Raw genomic sequence first — 14,325 nt, 5'->3', positions numbered from 1 at the left:
GAATATTGGTATCTTAGTAAGAACTCGGGGAGAGGTGAGGAATTTTTGCAGAAATCTCTAAGGTAAGTTCCTACTAACTTCAAAATAAAAAATGCACAAGGCAAAGACCTCTGTGGAATGTTTAATGTTCACAGCTGTTGCATGATGTTTCAGAAAATTGTCTGTAGAACTTGAGTTCTGTATTTGTTTACCTCAGAAGCACCAATTTAATGACACCAGAATTTGATCTGTGATTATTTAATTTAATGTTTAAACCTTACTTTTAACCTTAGTGCTCCTAAGGTTTCTAAAAAGCTGCAACTTCTCTTTATTATGACCAGTAAATAATTAAATAAAAAGTAAATTTGATCCCTCACCCTACAGTTTTTGCCAGCAAAGCCAATGACTATTGGCTATTTCATCTGATTTTCCTGCAATTTTATAAGCTTAGCCCACTTGAACGGAACATAAAATTCCTAAGGATAAGTGGAAAATAGAATTATCTGCTCTATTGGGAAAATCTGAAATGTACTAGTATCTTTAGAGTGAATATGACAAACTTCTTATGCTATGTGAGGAGAGGAACCTCAAAATAAATATTGTTGCATTTCAAAAACAACTTCACCCTTCTAATTAGCTTCAGAACAAGGGGTGAGGCCAGGGAAACAACTACAATGGGAGACAGAAATAATATATAGGAAGATAAAATATTATTTAAAGAAAAGGTGGGCTGAAGAAAATTGTTATAATTGTTATAATACTGAAGAGTTTGTTTTGGTACATGAAGAAAGCTTCAAGATTGAGGCAGTCTACAAGCATAACATATTGATTATATAAGCATATGTCTTAGGTTGGAAATGCAGGATGTGGCTGGGGGTGTGTTTTCTATTGCAGTCTGTTAGAGGTGGAGCAGTTATCTTCTGTTAATTGGGCCACCACTTAAAACCAGGTGGGGCAGTTTTTTATCTCTTCCACAACCAGTCCCCCCTCTGGAAAATATGTTCTGTTAATGGGCCATTGAGCCTCACTGCATGACTGATAAAATTACAGCATCCCATTGTGAGATGTTCCACCCAGGGGGAGGAGCCAGGCATTCCTACCTGAATATAATCTGAGATTTGGAACACCACAGTCAGCCTTTTCCACTGGATTCCCAGAGGAAGACCAAGCCTACCTACACCACCACTGGACCTTCAGAGGAAAACAGCACCCTCCTAACAGGATCACTGCTTCAATTGAACCACATCTGTCACTGCAGGAGGACTGCAGCCACCATTTAATCAGACTGCTACCCATACCCTGACCAACAGGGTATCTGGTCATATTCTGACTCTGTTAGTGTTGTTTTGTATTACTGCATTTTTATTTTTCTTTTAATTTTTTTTTCCTGATAAAGAATTGTTATTCCTACTCCCATATCTTTACCTGAGAGCCCCTTAATTTCAAAATTATAATAATTTGGAGGGGAGGGCGTTGGCATTTTCCATATCAAAAGAAGCTCCCGCCTTCCTTGGAGGACTTTTCAAACCAAGACAGCATATCATATTGATAATATTCAGATCATATTGATGGTTTTCTTTTCATAGCTATATTATATTTTCATCTGGTGATAGTCTTTGTCACTTACATTTTTTGTATGAGCTTTAAGAACAACTGTGAATCAGAACTTCTAGACCCATAAGGTTTTACCCACATAATCTAGCAACATCTGCATTCTCACTTACTTTGGAACTTTAAGCTGATCTCTTCTTATTTTTCTTTGATCCTTGCTCTTAGCATAATTTATGCAGGATATGTTTTCAAGATCCATCACAGACATGCAAGCTCTTGAGATCTTACACTGTCTGCAGCTGATGATAGAAGAAAACCTGGAGACAGTCCAGCCATTTTTTGGGTTTCATGTGGGTTGCTGTCTACAGTAATCCACAGTCTGGTTGAAATGGTTTTGTGGATGAACAAACCCCATGTTGCAACATGGGGTTATCTTTTTAGCTGGAGGAAGGAGGTCTAAAAATTACCTTTGGTTCTAAACTGGAGTAAGGTTTATCAATTTCCTAATTGATTGGCAAGTATGTCTTAAAAAGACTGGAGAAATTAACAGTATTTTTTTAAATGTTAAAACATTTTCATTGTTGCTACAGTTCTGCCTTTGTAAACTTTTGGTGATCAAGATTTTTCTGCAGGACAGGAAGAAGGTGGTAGTAAAGGAAAAGAAAGGACATGCTATTGCAGATGTAGTGCCAAAATATTTTTCTCTTTATAAAAATTTTCCATTACTGTTGTTGGCAACAGGAGTGGAAATATTTCATCTGTGGGAAGGCTCATGGCTCATTCACAACACTGTATTGCTCCCCCCCTCCGCCCCCCAAGAAAATGCTGAAGTTCTGCACAAATTTCCCAGAACTGTCTCTTAGCCTTGTCATGGTTTAAGGAAAACCATATGTTTTCAGTTGGTGGAGGTGGTTCCCTGTGGGAAAATTGATGGAGCCAATGAGGTGGCAAGTTTTGAAGAGCCAATCATCTGGCTATGTTTTAATATTGATATCTGGTTAAACTACTTAAAAGAGTTGAATATGCCTCTGTGGAAAAGCACATTTAAAACCTAACAAAGCCAGGAAAAGCTTTCTTGGCTTCTAGGTTTTTAGGAGGTAGCTGGCTGACCCGGCCCTGTGTGGCCAGGTTGGGCAGGGCTGGACTAGGCTGGGCAGGGCTGCCGTCGCGTGGCCTGCACGGCCGGGCTGGGGTGGTGCCACGTGGCTAGGTCAGCTTTGCCCACAGTGCAGCTGAGATTTCTGCCCTCTGAAGGGTGGTGTATGGGCTGCCGAGCCCCTCACCAAGGAGCCTGTTGGGCCCCATCCCAGTGGCCTGCTGGGGCCCCTTCCCAGCGAAGCCCCCTAGTCCTTTGTTCTACTGGCGCTGCCGTGCCATGCCGGCTCGCAGCTATATCGGCACCAGAAGCAACCATGCAGTGGGGACCAGCACCGGGAGTGGCCCTGCAGTTGGCGCTGGGTGCAGCTCTGAGGCCTGTTATGAGAAGACTGGCTGAGAATCCTGCTGTTTATAAAAAATGTGCCTGAGAACCTAATTATTTACAGAAAAAGACTTGGGAACTGCTGCTTTATGGCTGCTTTTTACTTTTCCATCAGCTGTATATTTTCATGGCCTCTTTCTTTAAGCCATGTTTGAACCAAGCTCTCCACAATGAGGCTATGATGAAGATATATTTTTTGGTATATCAGACTTTGTTTTTTCCCTGTAATTCGTGAAGTACATGGGGAGATGCAGCATTCACTTGCAGCCCATGAAGAAAGGGCACTCATGCTGGAGTGTGTGGATGCTGAAAAGCTGTAATTCAGTGAGAAACTTAAACAGAGAGAGTTGAGAGAGATGAGAAGCTTTGGTCCAGGGATCAAAGAAGAAAAACCTTGTTCCCAGAGAAAAAAGAAGAGAACTTTTGTTTTTATGCTAAAACAGCTCATCCTTAAAATAGTACCCTCTAAGTTGACATGGCCCATTAAAGTAACAAGACATGGGAGGGACTTTCACACTGGGAACAGATTTTCCTTACCCAGGCGGCTGATTGGCTGTGACATGGAAGCCAAGACTGCTGAGAGAACTGTTTTTGTGGAGAAGTCTCCATAGCATGCAAGAGTGACTCCTCTCCTAAGCGGACTGAGGTGGTAAACTGACTGAAAATTGCAAGTTTTGTCTCTACGTTTGGTGAGAAAGAGAAGAGGATGTGGGGGAGAAGTGTTCTGAAGGTTTATTCTGATTTTCTTATAACTTTTCTGTAATTCTGTTGATAAAGTTTTTTTTATACTCTTTAAAGTTTTGAACCGGTTTTGCTGTCCTCCTCCTAATCCGTATTTCACAGCAAGAAATGAATAAATAATTTCTAGTGGGTACGCTGCCATTTGACCAGCACTAAACCCACTAGGTATATTGGTGCGTTGTCTGGGAAACTCAGATCGGCGAACCAATACCACTACAGCCTTCATCTTCAAAAACAATGTCACTGTAATGAAGTAGTGGGAGCAATATTCAGATGAGGATACAGTGGTTGGCTGAATATGAGGAAAAGAACAAAAGTAAATGAAGGATAATATTTGAAGCTTGGGAAATGCACTAGCAGATGTTGTTGCTGTAATGTGGCTGTTATATCTTTATAGTAGTGATATCTTTGGCATGTGGCTTTGGTAACTTCTTAAAAATAGAAGTGTTTGCTTTTGCATCTAATGACTAATATGTTCAGCTGGGCTACACTTATCCCACTCTCTACACAAAGTGGGCTACGGGCACAAAACTGCCTCACACGAAATTGCATACCAATATATTTTTAATGCTATACTTAGTTTCTGTGTGTCTGATTATCATGCTGCTTTCCTTTTCATTTTTTTCTTGAGTTGAATTGTTGCAAAGTTGGTGGGAACAGATCAGCAGAAAAGTGTCGTGGTGTGAGTTTTTTTTCTCATAATCTGATCACAACATTATTAAACACTTGTTGAAATAAAAATAGCCGGCAAACTGCACTTGTAGCAACATTTCATCCACAATGCCATTTCAACCAGACTGGTTTGCTGTAGCCAGTGGCCATTTGGGAGATTTTGGTCAAAAATAGCCTCTTCTTCTTCCCTGCCCTTGTGAGATTTTGTTGTGGTGGCCGTAATTTGCATTTTCAGAAACCAAATCAAGTTATTTTAACAAAAAGCAAACAAATTTTCTTCAGATCCAATGACAGGCCTAATATTTTGTGCAGGATATTTCCTGCAGGTGTGAGCTGTTGGTCAGTAGCAGTATCACTAGCCTACATATTAAAATAGCTGGGCTCTACCAATTCTATTGCCCTCTTGACACCTATCTGTCCTGGTATTAAGAGAGAAGTCTGGAGTTGGGAACTAAACTTAAGTCTTGACTACACAAATCGTTTTATATGCTTGGTTTAGATTACATTCTATTGTGAATTTTCAAGGACTCTGCTATTACTGTCAAAATCTATCTCTAATAGCATGTGTCTGTTTTGCTGAATTGGAGATGCTGAGGGAAAGAAAGTATCTTTCAAACATCTAGGCCTTTGATTTAGCATCCCAGTTAATTTTGTTACCAGGAAGTTAAAAATGAATATCCAGGCCTGTTAGGTGTATGTTTTTGAAACAAGTAATTTTTCTTAGGGATTAAAAAGGCATTAAACTGGGTTACATCTCTTTGATTCTCTATTTATATGCAAGTTTCTACCCCAAGAGTATTCCTGAATTATCTTCTTTCTACCCTTGCCATACATGGTGGAGATTATAAACAAAGACACAAAAACCTATCACAGAGAATCACTTGATAAAAGCTGTGGTTAAGTGCATTGTTGTCTTTATAAACCAGCCATATTCACTACATGTGCAGCGTGATGGAATATATGGAACATATTGCCATAACATAAGTCCATTAAATGCTTAAATGTGTCAAGGTGCAGAGCCCTTACCAGACAGAGAAAAGGTTGTCCTGGTAAAGCATAAATCATTCTGTGATTCGTTTACAGCAGTAGTTTCTTACTTTGTAAAAACATTGCTAGTGGTTTTTCCTTCTTACACACAAGAATGTAAGAAGCAGAACTTTCATTTTACAAAACCTTTGGAGCTTAAGTCTAAAAAATATGATTCACTGTGCTTATTCTTCTCTCTTTACCCTGGCAGCAATATTGGTAACTTGCAGGAGTTAACACATCTTCAGTTTGATGCCCTTACTCCCTTTTTCTCCCTATTGTTTAGGAACTGTTTTGAAGTGCAGTAAATTGACTAAATATGGCTTAGTCTCCATTTTACTACTAGCCAGCTTGGCACAGTTGTTCTTGAAGCTTCTGAAAGACTCAGTCTTGAAGTTGCTGTCAAGGTTAAGTTCACATTTGACTTGAGTGATTTGTTTCCAGAAACAACTGTAAGAGCTGTTGTGTTACACAAGTGCAGAAAATGCTTATTTCCTTGTACATGGAAACTTAAAAAAAAAAAAAATTAAAAAACCCCCAATACTTGCATTTAGTTATCAACAGCTTTAATACAGGTTTTGTGTTTTGGTGATATTTGTGATTTGGTTTTACCTGAACCAGTAGCAAAATCATGGAAATTGTCATGGAATTAAATCTGTTTTATATTTCTTCTTGCCTCACAGAAATGTAGGTCTGAGCATCTATAAAGTAGATTAGACCTTGTCTGTAATATCAGACATTTCTGACAGATTCACCATTTTTAATTTACTTTATTTGTGGTTATCTTTGTTTTTGGAGGAAATCTCAAAGTAGCTTATAGAATAAACAGATAATATGTATATTTTTAGAGCATTTGTTAGCCTTTTGCAAAGTTAAAGCTAATCATTGTACTTTGGACCTGATGTGTAAGAGATTTGATAATCAGGATGCCTTGGCAAGAACAAACAGAACAAGAAGATAGAATCAAGAAAGAAGATTGCATCAAAACTTCTACAAGCAAGAGATGTTGCAAAATGTGTAAGTTTGTTTATGTGATGATTAACCCAATCATTGTAGTAAAAAATTACTAGCCTTCCTGGAGTAGTACATAAGCATACGTAGTCCACAATAAAGACAGCTTCTGACCACCTCTCAGTCTCCCTGCCTATCTTCATTGCTGATAAACCATACTGATGTAAAGTATGGATTCTACTAAACAGACAGTTTTGGTATGTGAAATTGCTTAATGAATTTAGCCATTTATCCCCTATGCTGTCATGCAAGAAAAGTAAGTTTTTCCTCATGGTTTAAGAGAAGTCTTCCATTTGCTTTAAGGTTGATAGAGTTTTTAAGTGGTATATATCATTATCAATGCTAATAGTATATTTGTGCGAATGTTAACACATTTTGAGAATAAAGAAACTTGATCCTGTAAGGAACTATGAACAAAGAACTTGCTCCTAACTTATATGTGGGGAAAATAAATGAACATAGCGTGTTGTCCTAGGGTGATGTTATGATGCTTGTATCTCCAGTCTTGTCTTCTGTTTATGCTGGATGTTATATTCTGTGCCTTCAAGACTAGCTCTGAGAGCAAAGGCAGGGAGAAGAAGAAGCACATAGTTTGTTATCAGCCTGCACTTACTCCTCCATGTTCTGCTGAACTGTGTTGTCTGGGTATGGATGGGGCAGAACAGGCCCCTCCTTTGCTTTTTAGTTGGTTTAGCTAGCTGAGGCAGAGAAGTTTTTCCCTGGACTGGTTTTCTTTCCCTTTTCTTGGAACTGTTCCAACCTGTTCTAGACTAGGGACCTGGGGAGCATTGAGAGCTTGTGCTTTGTGGTCTATGGGGGCCTGCTCTGGGCAGCAGCCTTTCCCAGTGCCAGAGGGATTGATAACAGAGCGGGCACCCACAGGAGAGACTTTCTGAATTTGTCATCTCTTCAGAGCAGCGAATGAGTTTTGTCATCTGGTATTGTTCGTTTTTTGTGCTGGGGAGTGCTTTGCCTGTTAAAGAAATAGGTTTTTTTCTACTTCTCTCCGAGGAAATTTTTCCCAAACTAGTTGTGGGGAGGGGCTGTGTGGGTGAGCTTTCTGGGGGGGCCCCCCTTTTGGAGGTTTTCTCCCAAATTTGCCCTATACCAGGACACATGTACAAGATAGAATAGAAGATGTGTCAGTAAGCCTTACGTTTTTTCCCCCTGAGCAGTGATTGAAGCATGAGGGCTTTATGCACTTGAATATGAGTGTGAGAATTTGCTGACCTCACACCTTGGTACTTGTATCTTTCCTGTTGGGTTAGGAAGCACAAAGAGACAAACATGGCTTTCAACTTCAGTGGTCTGAGGTTATGCCCTGGTTAATCTTGCAGTTAAACCTCTGTGGTATTCTGCAGCTTACTGATCTTGGAGATTGAATAAGTAAATTTTTCCTGAATTTAAAATACAGGTTAGCTCATGGTAACTCAAAGGATAGACACTGCATGGAATTAAAGCAAATTTCAGAGTAAAGGAGGAAGTGCATAGGGAAAATCAAATTAAAACCAGCTTGTGTCACATTCTAGCTATTGTGCTTTGCATCACTGTTACATCACTGCTCAACTGGCTGCTTTATATCTTAATGCTGTTTCCTGAATCGAAGATTGCTAGAACAATTCATCCTATAATTCATCCCGCTCTAGGAAGAAGGAATTTAAAAGTGCTTACCTCTTGAAAGTAATGTTTGCAACACTGTATAACCTGAATTTCATAATCAGAAATTACAGTCTGGCCAGCACTAGTGACCTGTGATTTTGAAGTCAACCTGCTTTTCTTATATCTCTGGGCCTGCTGATATGACTAAGATTCAGAGGTTACACTGGAGATTGTACCAAAATACATACACATGGAATACCTAAAGAGTAGCATAGTTCTGTGAGTAATCTATGCCTCATAAAGCTTGGAGAAGTCAGATCAGATACAAAGAAAGCAGAAGTCTCAAACAGATGTATACAATTGTCAAAATTAGGATTTTTTTTTTCTTTTTTTTAGCTGAAGAGGCAGCAAAATGAGACATTTTGAGCAAATAGACTATATTTTTGCACTTATTTGTGTTAAATAATTTCAACCTACTTTACAAAGCTCTTTCATCTGTTACACAGATTAAATCAGGAGGGGCAGTAGCTAGCATTTACAGTTCAGGTTGGCAAATTGAACCACAGTGCAGAGAACTAGTGCAAAGTCCAGTAAAATCTAGTTTTAAGATCTTGGTTTCTGCTGTCTGATTTAACCCCTGTTAGAAACACCCAAATTCTGACTTTCTTTTCCTTTGCTTCTGAACTCATTTTGAACAAATCCCATTATTTTAAGGAGAGGACTTCATCTCTGTTTACTAGTTCACAGTTATCAAGGGAAACTCATCAATTTTTGCTTCCAAGTACCTTCTGTTTTATTAGAAGATTTAAAAAAATCTTTTCCCCAAATAACATATGGACCAAGTGTCTTTGCCTTGTATATATTCCTCAGAGAATTGAAGAACTTTCATGATGTAAGTCAGGACTGTGACATTGCAAAATGAAATACAGCATGGAAGAAAGCCAGCATTTGTCATGAGTGTTTTGAAGGGTAGGCTGGAAAAGGGGAACAATAACTGACAGAAATGCCAGAAGAAGAAAACTAAGCAGAAAAATATTTTTTTCCACCAGGCTTAACTCAAGAGCTCTAGATTGGAATAAATAGGTGTGTGTGGTTTTTGTAAAAAAAAAAAAAAAAAAAGATGTGTGTGTATAAATGTGTGTCTCTGTGTATATATATATATATATATGTAACATTCAGAAAACCTCACAACATGACTGTAATTTAACGCTATTTGCAGGATGTCAGTGACTTCATTTTACTGGTCTTTTCACCCTTTCTCCTCCATTTTGTAACATAAGTAGTGGGCTAGAGTGAACAGGTTTTTTAGTAGTTTACTTTATAGATGAGTTAGTGTTTCATATAACCTGTAACAAGCATGCTAGAGTTCCTTACTTGATAAAACTGTAGCTTGAAAGAAAGTGATTCATTATAGCTATATGGTTCAATTGCTTTTGAAAAAGCAATATAATAGTGTTTGAGATTTGGACTTTGAAATGCAACTTTGGTAATAACTTGCTCACTCTTTGAAGCGAGTTGTTCTTCTTGCAAATAGAGAATGAAAAGGGAGGAAGATAAAAACAAAATATGCATGTAGAAGTGGGAAAAAAACCCCACCGAAATGTAAGTATGGTTATCTCAGCCAATGAACTGTTGTGTGTTGTGTGGGGGCATGATTGTGTTGCTTTTAAGAGCGAGCAGGAACATGTTTTATTTTCCTAGTGCCAGATATCCTGCCATTTGTTGATTTTTTTTTTGTTTGTTTGACTTAACATTTATCTCATGGTAGTCAGTTACTCATTAACTGATGTGGCTGATGTTATAGTCATATGAAGAAGAATTACCCACAGATTCATTGGAATTAGAATTATTCATAAAAGAAATTATTTTTAATCTTTTTTCCATCACTATCGGACTTTTTCAAACTAAGGCTGAATGCAGGAAATATCACACGGGGAAAATGTTTTCATATTAACTGTGTATGCAAGAACAGACAGTTTGTCTTTGAAATAGTTGCTTGATTATTTGTGAACAGACTAACAATGTACCTCTGTATCTAAGTGCTGGGCATCGAAAAGGTAGGTATTTCTTAAACTAGGCAAAGCATTCTTACATTCTGGTATGGCTTGTTAATATGTGACTGTACAGAAGTACAGAAGCTAAATCCACCTTGGTGTGGAACTATGAAATATTACACTAATGAATATGCAGTGCATTTCTTATAAGAATAAAGAAACTATTGAAAACTGACAAACCTGGTTATTGTAGATGTCTTTAAGATTAGCTGTAGTTTCAGGGGGTGGGCCAGAAAAGTCCTTCTGAAATGTATTGTTTTGTGCAGTTGGTACAGAGTGTGTAACTTTCTAAACCAATGACTGAGACCTCTTTACTTGATTTCCTGTCTCTGCATTGTCACTGGATTTAAGTCTTGCTGTTTTACTTTTTAGCTCTATATTTTTTATATAACTTTATTTTTTAGCATGTCCCAGACCTTTGAAAACTAGGAAGGAGAATTGGAGTCACTCATATATTCTCAACCTAGATTGTTTGGATGTCATAATATCCTCTGTTATCTGTTAATGGGTTTAAAAACTCTCTTGCTTTTAGCCTGTGTCTGGGTTAACAGTAGAAGAATTTGCTTCAACTGTTCATGAGAACTGAAGTTGGAATACAGGAAGATCTTGATTATTTTGCTTCATCTGAGAAGAAATGTGCTATTTGTGTATATGGAGTTAGAAGAAAAAATGGTCAGGGCATCTTGGGTTGTTCATTGAGTTTTGTAGCACAAAAGCAGCATCAGAACATCAAAGTCTTTGATTTCTGTAAAGAGAAAGTGCAGAAGACACAGAAGAAGACAAAATTTTTTGGTAAAGTCAGTTTGCTATATACAGCTGTTTCAAGTGTAGAGAGTTCAGGAAAGAAAAAAAATCATGTGTTATTTTTAGTGTTAGCCCTCATCTTCTTACAGTCCAGAGTTGCCTGAATAAGATGCCACAAATCTGCAGAGATCTGCAATTCTCTTCTTAAGTTCTTGTCCACTGAATGTCCCCAGTGTTCTTGTGTCAGAAGGAAGGGGATTTTTCTAAACAGTGAGTCAGCTGTAATTAGCTAGCAAATTACAGCAGAACTGTGTTTTAGTTCACCAAAGGGGTAAAGATATGCTTGTTTCCTCAAGGGTCTTGATCAGTGGAGGGAAGGGAGACAGCAGAGACTGTATTTATGTATGTCAGTGATGACAATTTTATTCCACAGTGGTTCCAGTTAATAATTACATGAGCACGTAATGTTAGTTCATCTCTTCCATTGCACTACTCAGCCAGTCTGCCAGCTCCTTTGGTGTTTCCATTAATTATTTCTTCCTAGTATATGCAGTGAGAGGAAAGAAATTCACATATCATGTTTATCTACTTTAACCTTAGGTGTTGCTAATGAGAACATGAGCAAAACCAGTCTATAAGTATGAGGTAATCGCATGGTCAGGACAACTGAAATAGTCTTTCCTCTCTAGATGCAGGTGTTTGCTGCTTGTGGTGGTGGGGCAGGGTGCATGTGGCTTTGATTCTTTCAACTGGGCACTGTTCTGCTTGGTGATTTGTCACTTTGGCTTGAAAGGAGAGTTGGTGGTTGTAATTCAAGGTGGCATATGAAGTTCTACATGCTATGTCAGGCAAGAGGTCACCAAGGCAGATGATGTCCTTGCTTCCAGCAATAGGCATGCTATTATGACAGGTTAGTTAACATCTTCCATGTATGGAAGTATGGGTGTTTGGTTGGATAGGGTAGTGAATCATGAGTCACAGTCACAAAATGGACTGCAGAGGTGCAGCGTATTAAGACCTCGGACTTGCAGGGCCACTGAGAAGTCAGAGGGAAGAGCCGACAAACTACAAAAGTTCAGTCTGTCCCGTTTTCTTTAGGGATAGTCTAGAGATCATGAGTGAGCTGGGACTCACTTGTGCTACTTTTTTCCCCCCTTTTTATGAGTAATTTATGATTTAAGAAGCATTGAGAAATGGAGATCAATCTTTTTCATAACCATTTATGGAGTCAAATGCTGTCTCTTCTATGCTAGTGGTTAAAAGCTGTACCTGAGTGTTTAAGCTGGAGTGGGTTGTCCTTGTGTATTCAGGTAGGCCCCTTTGACTCTTTGCCTGTGTTGTGTACAGAACTGATGTTTCTTTTTGTTCTTGCAGCTTGCTCTGTTGCATGGGCTGCATCTTCTTTTTAATATTCTAAGGATTATAAATGACCTGAGGCATGAGGCCCCCTCTACCATGAATTGAGTCATCATAGGAGTTTTCAGAAGATCATAGCAGCTGTTCTGATAAAAAACTCCACCTTTGTTGTCCAGGTGTTGCTGCAGAGTTTCTGGCTCCACTCTGCTGGCTGAGAGACAAATGTGTCCCAGAGAGCCATAATTTTGAAGGTGAATATGTTAAATGAAACAGTTTTCACTGGGGTTAACCTCAAAGTGCTTGCTAAAGTGAGCATGCATGATGACTACTACGGAGGCTCAGTTGAGTGGTGTAAAGGGATGAACCTACAGTCTTTAGACTGTATGTAGGAGATTTGAGGGTGCCTGCTATATGAGATTGCAGAAATAATCTAACACTTGGTTTTCCCTAGATCATCATGTAATCCAAGTCAGTAATGGTTTTCCTGACTTTCTTTGTGTTTTGGTTTCTGAATATCAAAATAAGGTGGTTTGTGGTTTTTTGGTAATGTATACAGGCTATGTTCTTCATAGGAAGTGTTTTTAATTTGGAGACAAATCTGTGAAGATATGTGACTCCACAGACTATCTGTTCTGCTTCCTCTGCTAAGCCCATGACCCAAAGTCAGTTCCAGAACAAGGGTAAGGTGTTGGGAACTGCTGAAGTTCTAGATTTCTTGAAAAGCAGAATATTTTTACTCATTAACTAAAACTGAGATGATGATTAAAGAATGTTATAAAGGATAGAGGAAGGGAGAAAACCCTTTGTGTTTCCCTGTATATGTGACGTGAGGGAAGACATTACTCTTCAACCTGTTTCATTGATTAGAGTATGTGAGCAGGGCACCAAGTCTGCATTGAGCTAGTGCTAACTTTTTAGGGAGCTGAAAGTCGATAGTACCCCTGAGAGCAGCAGTGGATGCTCAGGTTCTGTGTCTGATCTGATTGGTGCTTCTGTCTGGAAAGAGCTCAAGCAATGCAGCTGGGACATTTTCAAAGGTACTATCTTTTTTTCCTTATTTTATCATCATTTTTTATTCCAGGTGGAGACACCCTGCTTTCTTCCAAGCAGCTATGAGCTGGTAAGTATTTTTGGCACTACTGATATCCATCAGGTTTTATTAGGTAAGAGGTTAGATTATTCTTGTAGTCTACTGTAACCTTTTATTATTTCAGTACTGTGCTATCACCTTCCTCTCTGAAGGCTTGGCAAATGAAGGGTCTCTTCCTGAAGCTTGTTACTGTATCCTGTCCCATGCAGGAATCCACATGTTTTGTGCTTTTGTGTGTTTTAAATAAAAAAAAATACTTCAGTAATTATTTGTTTCAACATACTCATGTCTTATGTTAATTTGGAAGTACAAGTAGTGTAAGATTTATTTGAGACCTGTTATTTTTTTGTTCCTGGTGGAACCCATAGTTGGTTATAATAGAAAAACCTTAAGCCTTTTCTGGCTTGAAATACTGTAGTTGATTATTTTAGCTCCAAGGGTAGTATGAGTGATACTCGGAAGTTGGATTGTAACAGTTACTTATTGAACCAGCGCTGGCAGGTGCTAGTGTCATTACTAGGACTAAGCAGCCAACAGCTGATGCACCAGTGTCAGCTAAGAACTCTATGTATTTTAGGTAAGTGATACAACCACTGGCAATTAGGAATCCTACATTTCACTTCTGCATTGCTTGTGAATTGGCCAAGTTACTTTGTACATTTTTGTCTTGATCGCCCTGCTGGAAAAATAGAGGTAATGGTGCTTACCTTCATGAACCACAGAAGTCAAAAAGTGCTTTTAAAATTATTATCCTTTAAAGCAAAGCCTGGAAACCAAAATCAGTAATTTCTGGTATTATGAGGAATGTGAGTATCAACTCATTCAAGATCTCTCCTAGATTTCACCCAGTAATTAACCCATATCAGAGTCTGAGAATCTTGTATAGCATCACTGCTAAAAATATTAAAAGAAACACTTTCTTTGTAGCTCACAGTATTAGGGACATAGTGGCAACTGCACTTTCTTTCTTTTTTATTGTGCACACAACCCAAGTATTGATTCTGAAATGGAAAACCAGTTAA

At 38.5% G+C, this 14,325-nt stretch overlaps 1 protein-coding gene across 2 annotated transcripts in view; it reads left to right on the top strand.

Moving 5' to 3' along the window:
• Positions 1-14,325, top strand: part of TNS3 (tensin 3) — a 162,550-nt gene that overhangs the window by 5,551 nt on the left and 142,674 nt on the right. For both annotated transcript variants that reach the window (XM_058034826.1, XM_058034748.1), the window contains exon 2: positions 13,295-13,333. The gene's annotated coding sequence lies outside the window, so the exon portion shown is untranslated. The remainder of the gene's footprint in view (positions 1-13,294; positions 13,334-14,325) is intronic.

Source organism: Melospiza georgiana, chromosome 1 (assembly GCF_028018845.1).
Source record: "Melospiza georgiana isolate bMelGeo1 chromosome 1, bMelGeo1.pri, whole genome shotgun sequence".
In the NCBI taxonomy this organism is placed as follows: domain Eukaryota; kingdom Metazoa; phylum Chordata; class Aves; order Passeriformes; family Passerellidae; genus Melospiza; species Melospiza georgiana.
Note: the sequence above shows the minus strand (reverse complement) of the source record. Positions and strands in the feature narration are given on the sequence as shown.